This window comes from Canis lupus, chromosome 6 (genome assembly GCF_003254725.2).
Source record: "Canis lupus dingo isolate Sandy chromosome 6, ASM325472v2, whole genome shotgun sequence".
NCBI lineage: Eukaryota > Metazoa > Chordata > Mammalia > Carnivora > Canidae > Canis > Canis lupus.
The window spans coordinates 54,019,026-54,032,790 of NC_064248.1; the positions used below are offsets into that span (position 1 = coordinate 54,019,026).

Consider the following 13,765-nt stretch of genomic DNA (forward strand, 5'->3'; position numbering starts at 1 on the left):
GACAGAAAAAGAAACATAAAAATGACCTATACACATTATAAATGGCCCTCATTCATATAGAATATGCTAATTAAGATTAACCAACCCAGAAATAGATTGTAACTCTTTTTTCACATTATTCTGCCTTTGGAGCATTTACTTTTCACTACATTTTCTTCAGACTGGCACTATCTATCATTGTTTTTGGAAATTTATGAAGCTGTATCTTTTTTAAGTTCTAGATCCCAAACAGTAAAGTATTATTGCTTATAGACATATTAGAGTTTATGCTTAATGTTTCAAAACATGAAAAACCCATGTATCATATGATAAAAATCAGAATATAATTCCCTCTATTGCTATGAATAAATGATTTTTTAAAAAAATAAAGTTGATAGTTGAATTAGTCATGTCATTTTCATAGACCTTATAGCAAAATGCAATTTTTGAATTTAGAAATATTCCTTAGTAAAAACCATCTCTTGCCCGCCCCATCCTCTGATAAACATACTCAACTCCAAATTTCTGTAGTGCTGTAAATCTACTACTTTGCTGGTCATATGTCCACATGCACCATTTATATGATCTATCCTTTATTTTTTATTTTTTGGATCTATCCTAAATATAACTAAAAAGAAAAAAACAAGAGAAATTTTCATGACAGTATTTTTAAAATATATATTTCTCTTCCATGACCCAATCAAATTGATCTCTTAATGTCATTATGACGCTTGTTCATTCAGTATAGTATTACTATAATCAACCCACTCCTGTACATCTAAATGACGTTCATCACTAACTTAAGTTCCTACTTTTAGACACTCTCTATATACAAAGTTAAAGGATCAAGAAAATGTATATGCTGCATTCAGATCTCCCACTTAATCCTGAGGTCTGTATTCTTTGCATTTTGGTAAAAAAAACAACAACACATTTTTGCCCTCCAACAAGGAAGTCTTGAAAAATTACCATCTCTTTTCAAAATACTTTTGTTATACTTTGCAATATACTAAGAATTTTTTTAATTTTAAAAAGAAGGCAGTCTAGTTTTAATAAAAAGAAATCATCTTGTGAGAATGTATTTTCCACAAGGAAAGGTATGGTTCTCGTCGCAGATTTTAAAATTCTCATTGGTAGAAAATAAAAGGTAAAAAATAATGTTTGAAAGACTGTTACAATTAAATGTCTTCAAACTTTGTCAAATATGTTTCACATGTGGAGTATCCCAAAATGCTAACATAATGTTTAATAACCAAAAAGTAGGAAGAAATGGATTGTGGGGTAAGGAAAATGTTAACTATTAGTACTAATTATATGTAACGTATCAGAAACTATAATATCAATAATGAAAAGACCATCAGGATATTTAACTTAATCACTGAATTCTTCTCCTAAAATATAAATCAAGTATTTCACAAAAATAATATGTATACCAAACTGAAATGAAATGGCCAAATTTTTTAGCACAAAAATTATCGTTTGATGTAAATAGGAAACTTGCTTTTCTCCTACATATTTAGTTGTGAGCTGAAGTCTTCAGAATTTGGACCTTTGGCCATAACCAGTTTGCAGACACACTACTACTTGGAGAGGCTCTCAATCTCTCTGCAAGGCTACATGACCCACTAACAACTGTGTCACCTATGACTCCCTTCCTGCCCCACAGAAGAAGCATTCACGGTCTGAATCAGAGCAACCATCACCAAGCTGGTCTCCTGTGCTCCAGCCTTACTCCTACAACTTCTAATTTACCTTTATTGCTATCATGAGTAAGAAAATAATCTTTTTCATATTTAGAAATAAATATGACTACATATTCATCCGAAGTCCAGCAGAGTTCTGGACAGCACTTCACTATCAAAGCCCATCACCAAAGGGAAAGGCAACATATGTTCCATCAGAGTCCAGAGCACAACGGAGAGTCTCACAGCTGTGTTCTGGGGGTTCAATCACTAAAGTTACCTGAATTTTACGTTGCCTGAAGACAAAGTTTCTGTCTCATGCATCTTTGCACCTTACACTGCACCCTGCAAAGTTAAGTGCTCTGCATGTATTCTCTCCTCACATGTCTTCCCCTACTCTTCTCAGCTTGCCAAGGAATTCTTACAGGTATTCAAAGCTCTACAGCTCAGGGAGAGTCTGAACTGATAATCTATATCTACAAAGGAAAAGAGCAAAAGAATGACATATTTCCCCTCATTTTTTATCCTGAGCGATTACCCACAGGTAATAAAAGGCAATCAAGTGATTTAAAGAACTACTTCACCTTTCCTTTTAAAAGCTCCAACAGGGGAACTGACCTCTGGTTTGCAAAGGAAGTCCTGGACCAGGTGACATTTTAAAAATGATCAGGACTTGGCTTTTAACACAATCTTATGCACACAGTATTCTGCTAGTACAGAAAGGGAAAGCAGTCCCCCCACCCAATATATCAAGGTAGAAGTGAAAGGAATTTAACTTCGATTCACTCTGTCTTAATCCAAATTATCAATTCTTTCAACAAAGACTGCACATTTAAGAGCATCACGGGAGACTTTTAAAACAATTGAGTAGATTCTGATTGCTCGTTATACAAGAAATTCTTGAGAAATAAGTAACTATAACCAACAGTTAAAAACACTAACTGTTTACATTCAATATTTGCTATATTGATTTGAAAGGTGGAGGGGACAAATAAAGTTCAAAACCACTTGTCTCCTAAACAATGTAGATGTGGTTTTTGGTTTTTGGGTTTTTGTTGTTTTTTTGGTAGATCTGCCCTTCTTTAGTGTGTAATGACCATTACAACAAGAGAAACTAATCATTCTTTGAATTTGGATGTCAATATAAAATTACAAAGCGTTAACTCACTGACATCCCGGTCATCGCTTCATCACCCTGAACCCAAAACTCAGCCCTTCCACTAGTTTCCAGAGAAAAATTATCTCCGAGAAGTTCATGGTTTTCCCCCCAATTTATATACAATTAAGGAGTTCCTGGGGAGTTGAATGGCTTCCCACCAGTTCTGTGTTCTCTCTGTGTTCTACATGGGAATCGAAGGACTATCTTCTCTTGCTTAAACTCCTTGGAGTTTCACTGCTTGCCTAAAGTAGCGCTTCCAAAGGCAACCCTATCCCTAAAATAAGCCCTAGGAAACATTCTTCAACTTGATTCCCCTCCTTTGCTCTCATTTCTCAATAAGCTCTTGCATTCTCCTAGACCTTGACTTCTTCACCTCCAAGTTGACGAGTCCTTGCACCCAATAACACATGGGCTTTTCTGCTTAATTCTGAGGTCTAAAGTCTGCAGTTGACTTTGCTCAGTTCATTTCTACCCACTCAAGGCAATAGCCTCACCCAATATGGACCCTATCTCAGCCTTGACTTATCTCTGTCCTCTATTCTCCAATCATTGGCATGTATCTAATATCAGCTCAACTTACGCGATACCTGTCTTACACTTTCTTTCTTGAGCTCCAGATTTTTAATCCCAATATCATACCAGGTGTTCCAGGTTCTACAAATGCAGTAAAATTATCCCCTTTCTCCTCTCCATACTTTTTTCTCACTTTTCTCAGTTTATGGAGTAATTGTGCCTCTAATCACCAAATCCAAGAAACCTCAATTTTCCTAAATTCTCCCCACTGCTTAGTCCTCTGCATCCAAGTAGACACCAAATTCTCTCAATTCTACTTGCTAAAGATCTTCCATATATTTACCTTCTCTACCCTTCCTCTTTCACTCTCCAAGTTTAGGCCTATATACCTTCCCAGAGAATCTCTGACATCTTTCTGACATTTTCCCTCTTCAAGCTTTTGTATACCAGGACAATAACTTCTCTTCCCATGTTCTCCTAATGTTTACTACCACATGTTTCACACACAACAGACCCTGAATAAATATTCATAAGTTAGGGAAAAGATTTCAAATCCTTGTAATCTCACATCTTTCCTTTTCTTGGCATTCAAAGATTGCCTCTATCTCTCCAACCTCATGCTTCTTCAGGATTCTTCTAACTTGCTGTTGATTATCTTCTTATTCTTTCGCTTTCAGTCAAAGCTTTCTATTACTCTTTATTGCCTATCAAATAAATGAATGGCATGGAGGTCCTCCATTCTAGCTAAAAGCTACCTTTCCAATCTCATGGTTCATATTCTCCCTCTCACATTCTTTACTCAGTCTAGCCCAATTCAGCCACTAGCCATTCCCAAAACATGCTGTGCATTTTCCTGACTTCTTGCTTTTGTTCATGCCTCTTCCAAAACAGAGAATGTCTTTCCTTGGGACACTTGGGAGGCTCAGTCAGTTAAGCGGCTGCCTTCGGCTCAGGTCATGATCCTGGAGTACAGAGATGGAACCTCGCAACAGGCTCCCTGCTCAGCGAGGCATCTGCTCCCTCTGCCTTTCACCCCACTCATGCTCTCTCTCTCTCTCACTCCCACTCCTGCTCTCTCTCAAATAAATAAAGACCTCTAAGAAAAAGTCTTACTTTCCCCCTTTCTCTGTCAAAAGCATTCCTAATTTTAAGACCCAAACTGAATGTCACTTTCTTCATAAAACTTACAGATTCCTCCAGACAGAATTTCTCTCTTCCTCTTCTCTCCTTCTTTGAAACTTAGTTTACAATTTTGCTTTGTACAAGTATTTTATTTCTTCTACTAAAAAAGTTGTTCAAAGCAGTGTTTTTCAGACTACCTGAAACAGAATAACTGGAGTCTAGTTTAAAAAGAGAAGCAAAATAAAAAACCCTACAGAACTAGTTTCAGGAGGTAGAACTGCAATCTGAAGAACCCTGCAATCTGAAAGCCAGCACCCCCTTACGGTGCACAACAAAGCTGGAGACCTTGGAGTTGCAGAATGGGCCTTGAAGTCGGTAAGCCTCGGAGTTGCATTCCAGTTATGTCTCTGTTAAAAGATAATTCTCAGAAAAAGCTAATAGAACCATAATTCTGATACAGATAGAAAAGGAAAAAAAAAAGTCAGAGATTTTACTTAACTCATTCAATGAGGTAACCAGACAGGTGTCATAACCTGTTCAAAAGAGAATCTGAAACACATTAATACAGGGTTGTAAAATGGCTCAAATATGACGAAAGGCTACCAACAGATAATCTGAAAGGATGTGCAATAGCTCAAAGACAATGAAAGACAAGAATCTGATGACCTAGAAGATGTCCTTTAGGCAATGCAGAGTTTTCTACTGACACAATTTTTTTCTATACCTCTTCCTAGCCATATGACTTTTGAGTATGTTACTTTTCTGACCAGTTACTTTTCCTATAAAATGATAAGATTTCATAATTTAAAAAAATTTTAATGGTAATAATGCTTACCTAATATTGCTCTTGTGAGAATTAAATGAGCTAAGGAGCACCAGGCACTCAAGATGAGCACGTAATACTCGACAAATATTACATAGTGGTACTAGTACCAGTGGCAGAAGTTCCTTGAGACCCTCTCTTGTTTCCTAATGAATGTGTTCATTCAATCAATCAACCAATGTGCATAAAATACCTAATCATGCTAAGTTTGGGTGGATAATAAAATAGTCCTTGTCATCAGGGAGTCCAGGCTAGCCACGGAAATGAGAACTGAGGCCAATAATTACATGGGATATAATAAGTGAAAATAAAGGTATGTGAGCACCACTGACAACATGACTAACCATGTGTGGAGTGTACAGAATGCTTACAGAGAAGCATTATCAAGGGGAACTTGAGCTGAATCTTGAAGGTTGAACAGGAAATCACTAAGCACAGTGTGCTAACAATTATTGTACTATATCATTATGTATGTTAACCTTATTTAAATCACACAAGAGCCATACAATACAGGCTCACTCTAATTGAGTACTTACTATGTGTCAGGTGCTATTTTAAATAACCATGATTATCTTATTTTATGGAGAAAAAAATCCTGAGGCTTAAAGAAATCAAGTAACCTTTCCAAGATGATACAGCCAATGAGAGGCAAAGCCACAATTCATCCCAAATAACCTCTTCCCAAACTGTAGGAAATATTACCTCAGTTTACTAATAGAAGAATCAAAACCTAGAAAGATGATGAATGAGTTCTCCCAGAGAAACTGATTAGAAATTTTGTCCCTGGTTTTATCAGTCAGGCAAATGGGAAGGAATAATGTTTCAGAAAGAGGGAGAACAGACAAAACCCTGGAAGCATGGAGGTTAGCATGGCTGCAGGAACCAGAAATGTTTGGAACTCAATATGCATTTAGGGAAACAGCAATCAAAGATAAAGCCACTGGGGGCATCTGGGTGGCTCAGTCAGTTAAGCATCTGCCTTCGGCTCAGGTCATGATCTCAGGGTTCTGGGTTGGAGCCCTGAGTGCGGCTCCCTGCTCAGTAGGGAGTCTGCTTCTCCCTCTCCCTCTCCCTCTCCCTCAGCTGCTTCCCCTGCTTGTACTCTCTTGCTCTTGCTGTCTCTCTCAAATAAATAAATAAATTAAAAAAAAAAAAAGATAAAATCACTAAAGTAGGCAGGGACTGTGTGAGAGAAATTACACCATACTAAATATTGCAGACTCTGCTCAGGAGGATATAAAACTATAACAGATTTTAAGCAAGAGAATGAGATCAAAAGTTTGGCAACTGGAATTTAGTATTATTGAGACCAGTATTATTAATACCAATATTATTGAGATCAAGAGTTTTGAACTCCAACAGCCTGCCATTTATCATGACCTCAGGAAAGAGAATCTCTTTGAGCCAGAGTCTCCTCATCTGTAAAATGAATAATAGGGTCACCACGAAGTTTAAATGAAAGAAGGTAGGTAAGTACCTGCTAATGTACTTCCAATCTAATTGGCATTTGATAAATGGTAGTGGTAATATTAACAGTTGTTTATTGTGACTTTGCTGTGATGCAAATACATTGAGACCTAGTTTAGGTCTTTTTGAAGGAAGAACATGTTAAATAAATACTCTTTTACTAAAGTTGTTTGATTTGTTCAGTCAGAGTAGATTGATCTGTTCAGACAGAGTAGATTGTTCTAAATAGCAAAGTCCCAGGAGCACAAAAAGAAGCAGATTTCAGGAATGGCATGAAGTTTATCAAACAGTTTTTGTGTCCCTACCATGTGTGTCTAACATTGTATTAAGTGGTACATATCTAACAAGAATTAAGATACAGTCTCTTTTCACAAGGAGTCAACAGTCTACAATAGAATTATTTTGGTTGATTTCCTTATCCCAGCCTGGCTTCCTCTCTTATTTACAACTTCACCCTCCCCTAAGTTCTGATATTTACATTACTCTCATGGAAATGACCTTTGTTTCCCTACTTGGTTACCTGCCCTCCTCTCCCACCTTGGACTACTTCCTTTCCTGGCTACTCCAGTTGGCCATGTCAGATTACACCTGTTTGATCCAAATCTGTTCCCAGTACCCTGGTTCTAAGACATCTTGCTCCTATAGTGAAATTAAACCAATTTTCTCAATAGCTGGTAGAATTCTTCTCAGAAGAAAACAACCTCATGAGTCATTGTGAGCAGTATGACTGAGGAATGAGGTTAGCAGGAGACAGGATCATAAGAGACAAAATGTTCTACTTCAGAAATTCACTTGGGGGTAATGGAAGAAGTAGTTAGAAGAGAGAAGAGAAAGAGAAAAGAGATGGAAGACATAGGAACTTCATATAACACCTAAAATACTTTTTTAAATGTACAATGCTCTTACTTGCATTTCTTTGACTCCCTCATGTCTTCCAAATCTTTAGTAAGCCTTCTATAATCCCTAGGCCCCCACGCCTCCCCACAAACATATGCCTTGTGAGTAGGTTGGCGGGGAGGGGTAAGTGAAGAAATCATGGGGCCAAGTGCCACACTTGAAGACAAAAGGAACAGCATGGAGACAGCACACGCAAAACAATGACACCGGGCATAAATGAACCCATCAGTAGGAGCAGGGCCCAAGGTAATGTTAAAATCATAGACATCTGGGAAATTGGCAAAACTTATCAGCAGGTACCTTTATTTAAAAGTTGTATAATTGGGGCTTGAACCAACTTAACTAGTTAAAAAGCAAAACAGATTATCTCGGCTGATATCTGGGTCATGATTTCTTCAGTCATTGATAATTTGGCACCAATTCCATTGGTCTGCCTTTCCAACATTCCTACTGCCTTCCTCGAAGGTGGTCACTGTTGTCTTACTCAGTTACTGCAACCATCTCCCTGGGACCAGCAAACATTTTCTTTCTCTTGCTCTCTTTAAAACTGTACTTACTTATTTATTTATTTATGATAACACAAGCCGGGGGGGGGGGGGTGCAGAGGAAGAGAATCTCAAGCAAGCTCCACACTCAGCGCAGACCCCAACGGAGGCTTAATCCCACGACCCCAAGATCATGACCTCAGGCGAAATCAAAAGTGGGACACTTCACTGAGGAGCCACCCAGGCACCCCAGCAGACATTTTCTTAAAGGGTCAGAGAGTCAGTTATGCCACTCTGCACTTAAGGCCTGGAAGCAGCCACAGACAATATGTAAATGCATGGATTTGGCTGTGTTCCAATAGAACTGTTTTACAAAATCAGGTAGTAGACTTTCTGTCCTGCTCCTTCTGTTCCCCATATTATACTCTTTCAAAATGTCACTCTTCTGTATAAACATGTGATTGTCTTCCCATTAACCTCAGAATGAAATTCCAAATTCCCTAACTTAAATTTTATACCATTATCTCCTCTCCAGCTTTTGGCTTCAAACTCAATTTTCAGCACTATTGACTGCTTTAAATTCCCCAGGTTCCTGGTTCTCTCTTCTTTCTATGCATTCGCATATGTTGCTCTTTGGCCTGGAATCTTGTTCTCTTCCCCCCCACTCCTTATTAGTAGATTCCTACTCCTCTAAAGTTCAAGTTTCACATTAAGTCTAACTTCTTCCAGGAAGATTTTCCAATCCCTAAATTCTCACAGAGTTGAGGCTGCTGATTTAATTGCCTGAATCTGCTGTTAGTTTGAAGTTCTGTGAGGACAGGAAACTAGTCTGCCACTTATCATTGTATTCCAAGGTGCTCAATAAATAACTGGATTCTTAACTGACGAGGAAAGACAAGACAAGAAGCAAGCTAAAGATGCAGGGGGGCCTCAAAGGCAATTGGTGCATAAGCTGAGATTTGTTTGAGCTATTCCCTCTATTTTTTTAAGATTATTTATTTATTTATTTATTTATTCATGAGAGACAGAGAGAGGCGCAGAGACACAGGCAGAGGGAGAAGCAGGCTCCATGCAGGGAGCCCGATTTGGGACTCAATCCTGGGACTCCAGGATCACACCCTGGGCAGAAGGCAGATGCTCAACCGCTGAGGCCCCCAGGCGTCCCGAGCTATTCCCTCTAATCCAAAGTCGGCTCCTAAAGCATTTTCCATTTTGCTGTTATAGCTTGCAGAGAGGTTCAGGAAATATATATTACATCATCCTACACTTTCTGATGCAGCAACCAAAGTCCTGAAGGGTTTCACTTTTGGCTTGGTTTCCAAACTTCTTCTGTTCACCTTCTCTTTGGCACCTGATCGCTTACCTCACATCCTGTTTACCATCTTGCATACATGTACATATTATCCTTGCCCAGAGATCTTGGCTTGCCTTTCTCACCAATACTCACATTTCAGTTATCATGTAGCGGGCATATTCTATATGCCAGGCTCACAAGGCTTCTTCTATAAGCCAGTCCTACAGGACTTAATCATTCAGTCCTCAGACGAGCCTTGAAGTGATGTTCTCAGAGATTTCCTTTTATTATTTCCACTCAACAGCTGACAAAAGGAAGACCTAAAGGAAGTAACTCATGAAAGAAAGAGAACAAATGGCAGAGCTGGGACGGAAGGGAGGAAAGCCTGACTGCCGAGCCCAAATTTCTGACCTCATACTACTTTACAGTCCCTCTAGGACCATTTCTGTTTCCCTCTGTGAGTGCTGATCCAGCCCAAGCCCAGAAATCTTCCACAGTGATCCTGCGTGGTCCCTCCTGAACTTCACGGATGGTGTGGCTAAATTCAAGGCCGTCATAATCACTAACACTTAGAGAGCATAGTCACTGTGCTCGGCTCCATTCATTTAACCTGCACAGACCCTAATATGAAAGATAGGGTTAGCTCTGTTTTATGGATAAGGAAACAGAGGCACAAAGAGGTAAAATAATGTGTCCAAAGTCACACAAATAGTAATGGGAGAACTTAGGATTTACACCTGGACACTATAGCTTCACAACCCACACTCCTAGGCAAGAAGAGCACATACAGGAAGAGAAAAAACACAGAGTTCCTCAGGCCTCACAGGATGACATGAAAAATATGGGTGAGGTTGAATGATTTGAGCTTTAATCATCCTGGATAGGAGGTCATTAACGAAGTCTTAGTTATTGCTGCCCAAAATAAACTATCACAAAATTTCATGGCTTAAAACAATCATTTATTAGCTACCAATTCTGTGGCTCAACAATTTGGGCTGGACTTAGTTGGGAAATTCCGCTGCATTTGCCTGGGCTCACTCACACAGGGATAGTCAGCTGTGGTACCTTGACAAGAGCTTGATGGTTCAAGATGGTATCTCTAGGGTCAAGGCCTGCTTCGTGGACATGCAGCTTGTGCTGAGTTTATTCTGCTATTCCCATCTCCTTGAGATTCTTAATAATTATAGAACAGGAGGAGCTACTGGGCCTTGTAAATTCCACTGTTAGTCATGCTGGTGGTTGGTACTGGATGCCAGCTGGGCACCTTCTCTACATAGCCTCTCATCCTCAAAGAGGCTAGCCCATGTTTCTTCACAGGATGACAGAAGCTTTCCAAAAGATTGACAGCAAAGCCTGCGAGGCTTCTTCAGCTCTAGGGTCACAAATCCCACATCAGTACTTCTGCTGCATTTTATTGATCAAAGCAAGTCACAAAGTCAGTCCAGATACCAGGAGGTGGAGATCCGGAGTCCACTTCTTGATGGGAAGAACAGAAAAGTCACAGTGCAAGAGGGCATGTATAGTGGGGATAGGCCGAGTTTGTGACCATTAATTGCAATCTCTCACAGAGTAGGTACATGTTTAAGCAAAAATTATTTCAGTCTCAGACATGTTATGATTAACATTTTTCCTATGGTCAATCCATGCAAAGGTAGCCAATACAGTTAACCCTTGAATAGCATGGGGGTTAGGGTACCAACCCCATGTAGTCAAAAATCTGCATATAAATTTTGATTCCCTCAAAACTGAACTACTAATAGTCTATTGTTGTCTGGAAGCCTTACCAATAACATAAAGAGTCAACTAACACATATTTTGTGCATTATATGTATTACATATATTCTTATAATAAAGTAAGCTAGAAAAAAAAATTATAAGGAAAATATATTTATAGTACTGTGCTGTAAAAAATCCACATGTAGGGATCCCTGGGTGGCGCAGCGGTTTAGCACCTGCCTTTGGCCCAGGGCGCGATCCTGGAGACCCGGGATCGAATCCCACGTCGGGCTCCCGGTGCATGGAGCCTGCTTCTCCCTCTGCCTGTGTCTCTGCCTCTCTCTCTCTCTCTCTCTGTGACTATCATAAATTAAAAAAATAAATCCACATGTAAGTGGACCTGTACATTTTGTTCAAAGGCTAACTGTACTTAGATAATATAGGTCTAGAACATGAAAGAGAATCCTGGTTGGACATATGAATTTGAGAGGTATCAAGTGCAGGTGATAAGTTTCTGAATAAATAAATCAGAACCTCCAGGAAGATTGTATGAATTAAGGCAAAGATAAACAAAGAGGTTCACTCAATCCTTCAGACTACCCAACTATGTGAGCACTCTCTTCTTCCTATATACATCAACCTCTCTCTCTAAAAGACACCATTCATGGGCCTACCCAGGTTCTGTAGCCAGCTCAAAGTCCAGTATCTCTGAGGAAAGTACAGCCTTCTCTGTTATGTCTATGTTATGTGGCTGAATATAGTCCAATAATTATAAACGAAACAGAAGTTACTTGATGCCCATACTCAATGCAATATGCAGTGGTGGCACAGGAATAAAACTAACCACAATAAAAACTTCCAATTCAAAAAGGACAGAATGGGAAACATGCAACAACCAGTAGTCCTTCACAGTTTCTTTCCAAACAGAAATTCTGCTCTAGCCATGGAAGAAATTTCCTGATTAATCGCTCTGGACATGTTTGGTTATGCCCACAATGACCCTAGGTTTACACACTCCAGAAGGTTCTTCCTTGTCCATTATCCTCCAGTTTCAAAATGGAGTGAATGCTGGAAAGTGTGCTTTCCTAGAAATGGCTTGAGGACATAATGACTGGCTTTTGCAGGTCAGATGCCTGGTTTCTTTAGCAATGTAATTTCCTCAAAATCTTAGTAGGCTTCTATGCTATTCCTCTCCAGTCTGTTACATGTGCCAGAAACTATACCCAAAGTTCTTTTCTGGATGGAGCTCTTCAACTTCCTTACCCTCTAGTTTTATTGTTTTAATGGTTGCTATTTTGAGGTAATCTTTAAAAACTAAGTGAGGGTAACACTGCTAATCTGACCTTCACTGTAAGGCTAGATCTCTTTGGCTGATGAATCTTAATGGGTGGGCTTTAAGAAAGTGTTTGAAAAACAGTCTTATCCTGTTTGGACCACAGAAGTAATTGAATTTCCTAACCTTGTGAGGCTCCAATTTTCTATATACTCTATTCCTTCCATCTCTCCTTGCAAACCTATCATTTCTTTTTTTTTTTTTTAAGATTTTATGTATTTATTCATGATAGTCACAGAGAGAGAGAGAGAGAGGCAGAGACACAGGCAGAGGGAGAAGCAGGCCCCATGCAGGGAGCCTGAAGCGGGACTCGATCCCGGGTCTCCAGGATCGTGCCCTGGGCCAAAGGCAGGCGCTAAACCACTGCGCCACCCAGGGATCCCCGCAAACCCATCATTTCTTATGTGAGCTCATTTCTTTCTTGAAAAACCTTCCTAAACTAGCCAAGGAGCAATAATTTCATTTATATTCTGGTTCTTTACAAATGCTTCCTCTAAAATTCAGCCGTACAAGAAACATGGTCAGTCTTCCAAACTGAGTAGGTGAGAGTTTTACCAAACATCTTACAATGGTGCCACAAGAATCACCAGTTTTCTAGCCTGCAAGAGCTATTTCCTCGCTGCCAATTAGCTGACCACTTAGGTAATGCTATATGCTTTAAGACTTTGTTACAAGTCTCCCATTTCCAGGTATCGATTTTTATTTTCGAGTCAAGGCTAACTTGCTGTAATAGAGACCCCAGAAAGCAGTGGAAATGAAAGTAAAGAAATGAAAAATAAAATAAAGAAGATGAGTGTCTTTCCCTCTCACATAATAGTTGGGCCTAGACTACAGGGCACTCTGTTCTGTGAGGCCATTTAGGACCCAGATTCCTTTTATCTTGTTGTTCCACCCTCTCTTAAGAGGTCTCCCTCATCTCAATGGTTGCAGATGGTCACAGACATTTCCATGGAGGAGACGGCAAGCAGTGCAAGGGAAGCCGTCTTCTTTTACAAAGATAAGGCCAAAGTCATACTCACCACTTCCAGTTAGAGTCTATCAGCAAGAACATCCCCACAAAATCATACCTAGCTATAAAAGAGGACAAGGAGTCTCTGACCGAGCCAACATGCACCAGAAGAGGAGGAATGGAGGTTATGGCAACAGCCATTCATCTGCCAGAAGAAGTAAGAAAAGATTCCCAAGGTTAAGAACCCTCAGAGGTATAAAAACCAAAATGGAGCATATAAGGATTTTTTTCTTAGAGGGAAAGAGAATGGCAGTATGGAGAAAAAATACAAGAAAAGGAAAACCTA

The 13,765-nt window shown here is 39.4% G+C and overlaps 2 protein-coding genes across 11 annotated transcripts in view; one reads left to right on the forward strand and one right to left on the reverse strand.

Moving 5' to 3' along the window:
- Window positions 1–12,194, forward strand: part of LOC112640819 (phosphatidylinositol N-acetylglucosaminyltransferase subunit P-like) — a 117,434-nt gene extending 105,240 nt beyond the window's left edge. For all 5 annotated transcript variants that reach the window (XR_007411464.1, XR_007411465.1, XR_007411456.1 and 2 more), the window contains one exon: window positions 4,638–12,194. The gene's annotated coding sequence lies outside the window, so the exon portion shown is untranslated. The remainder of the gene's footprint in view (window positions 1–4,637) is intronic.
- The window catches only part of TLCD4 (TLC domain containing 4), a 103,500-nt gene that overhangs the window by 79,127 nt on the left and 10,608 nt on the right, over window positions 1–13,765 (reverse strand). The window lies entirely within an intron of this gene.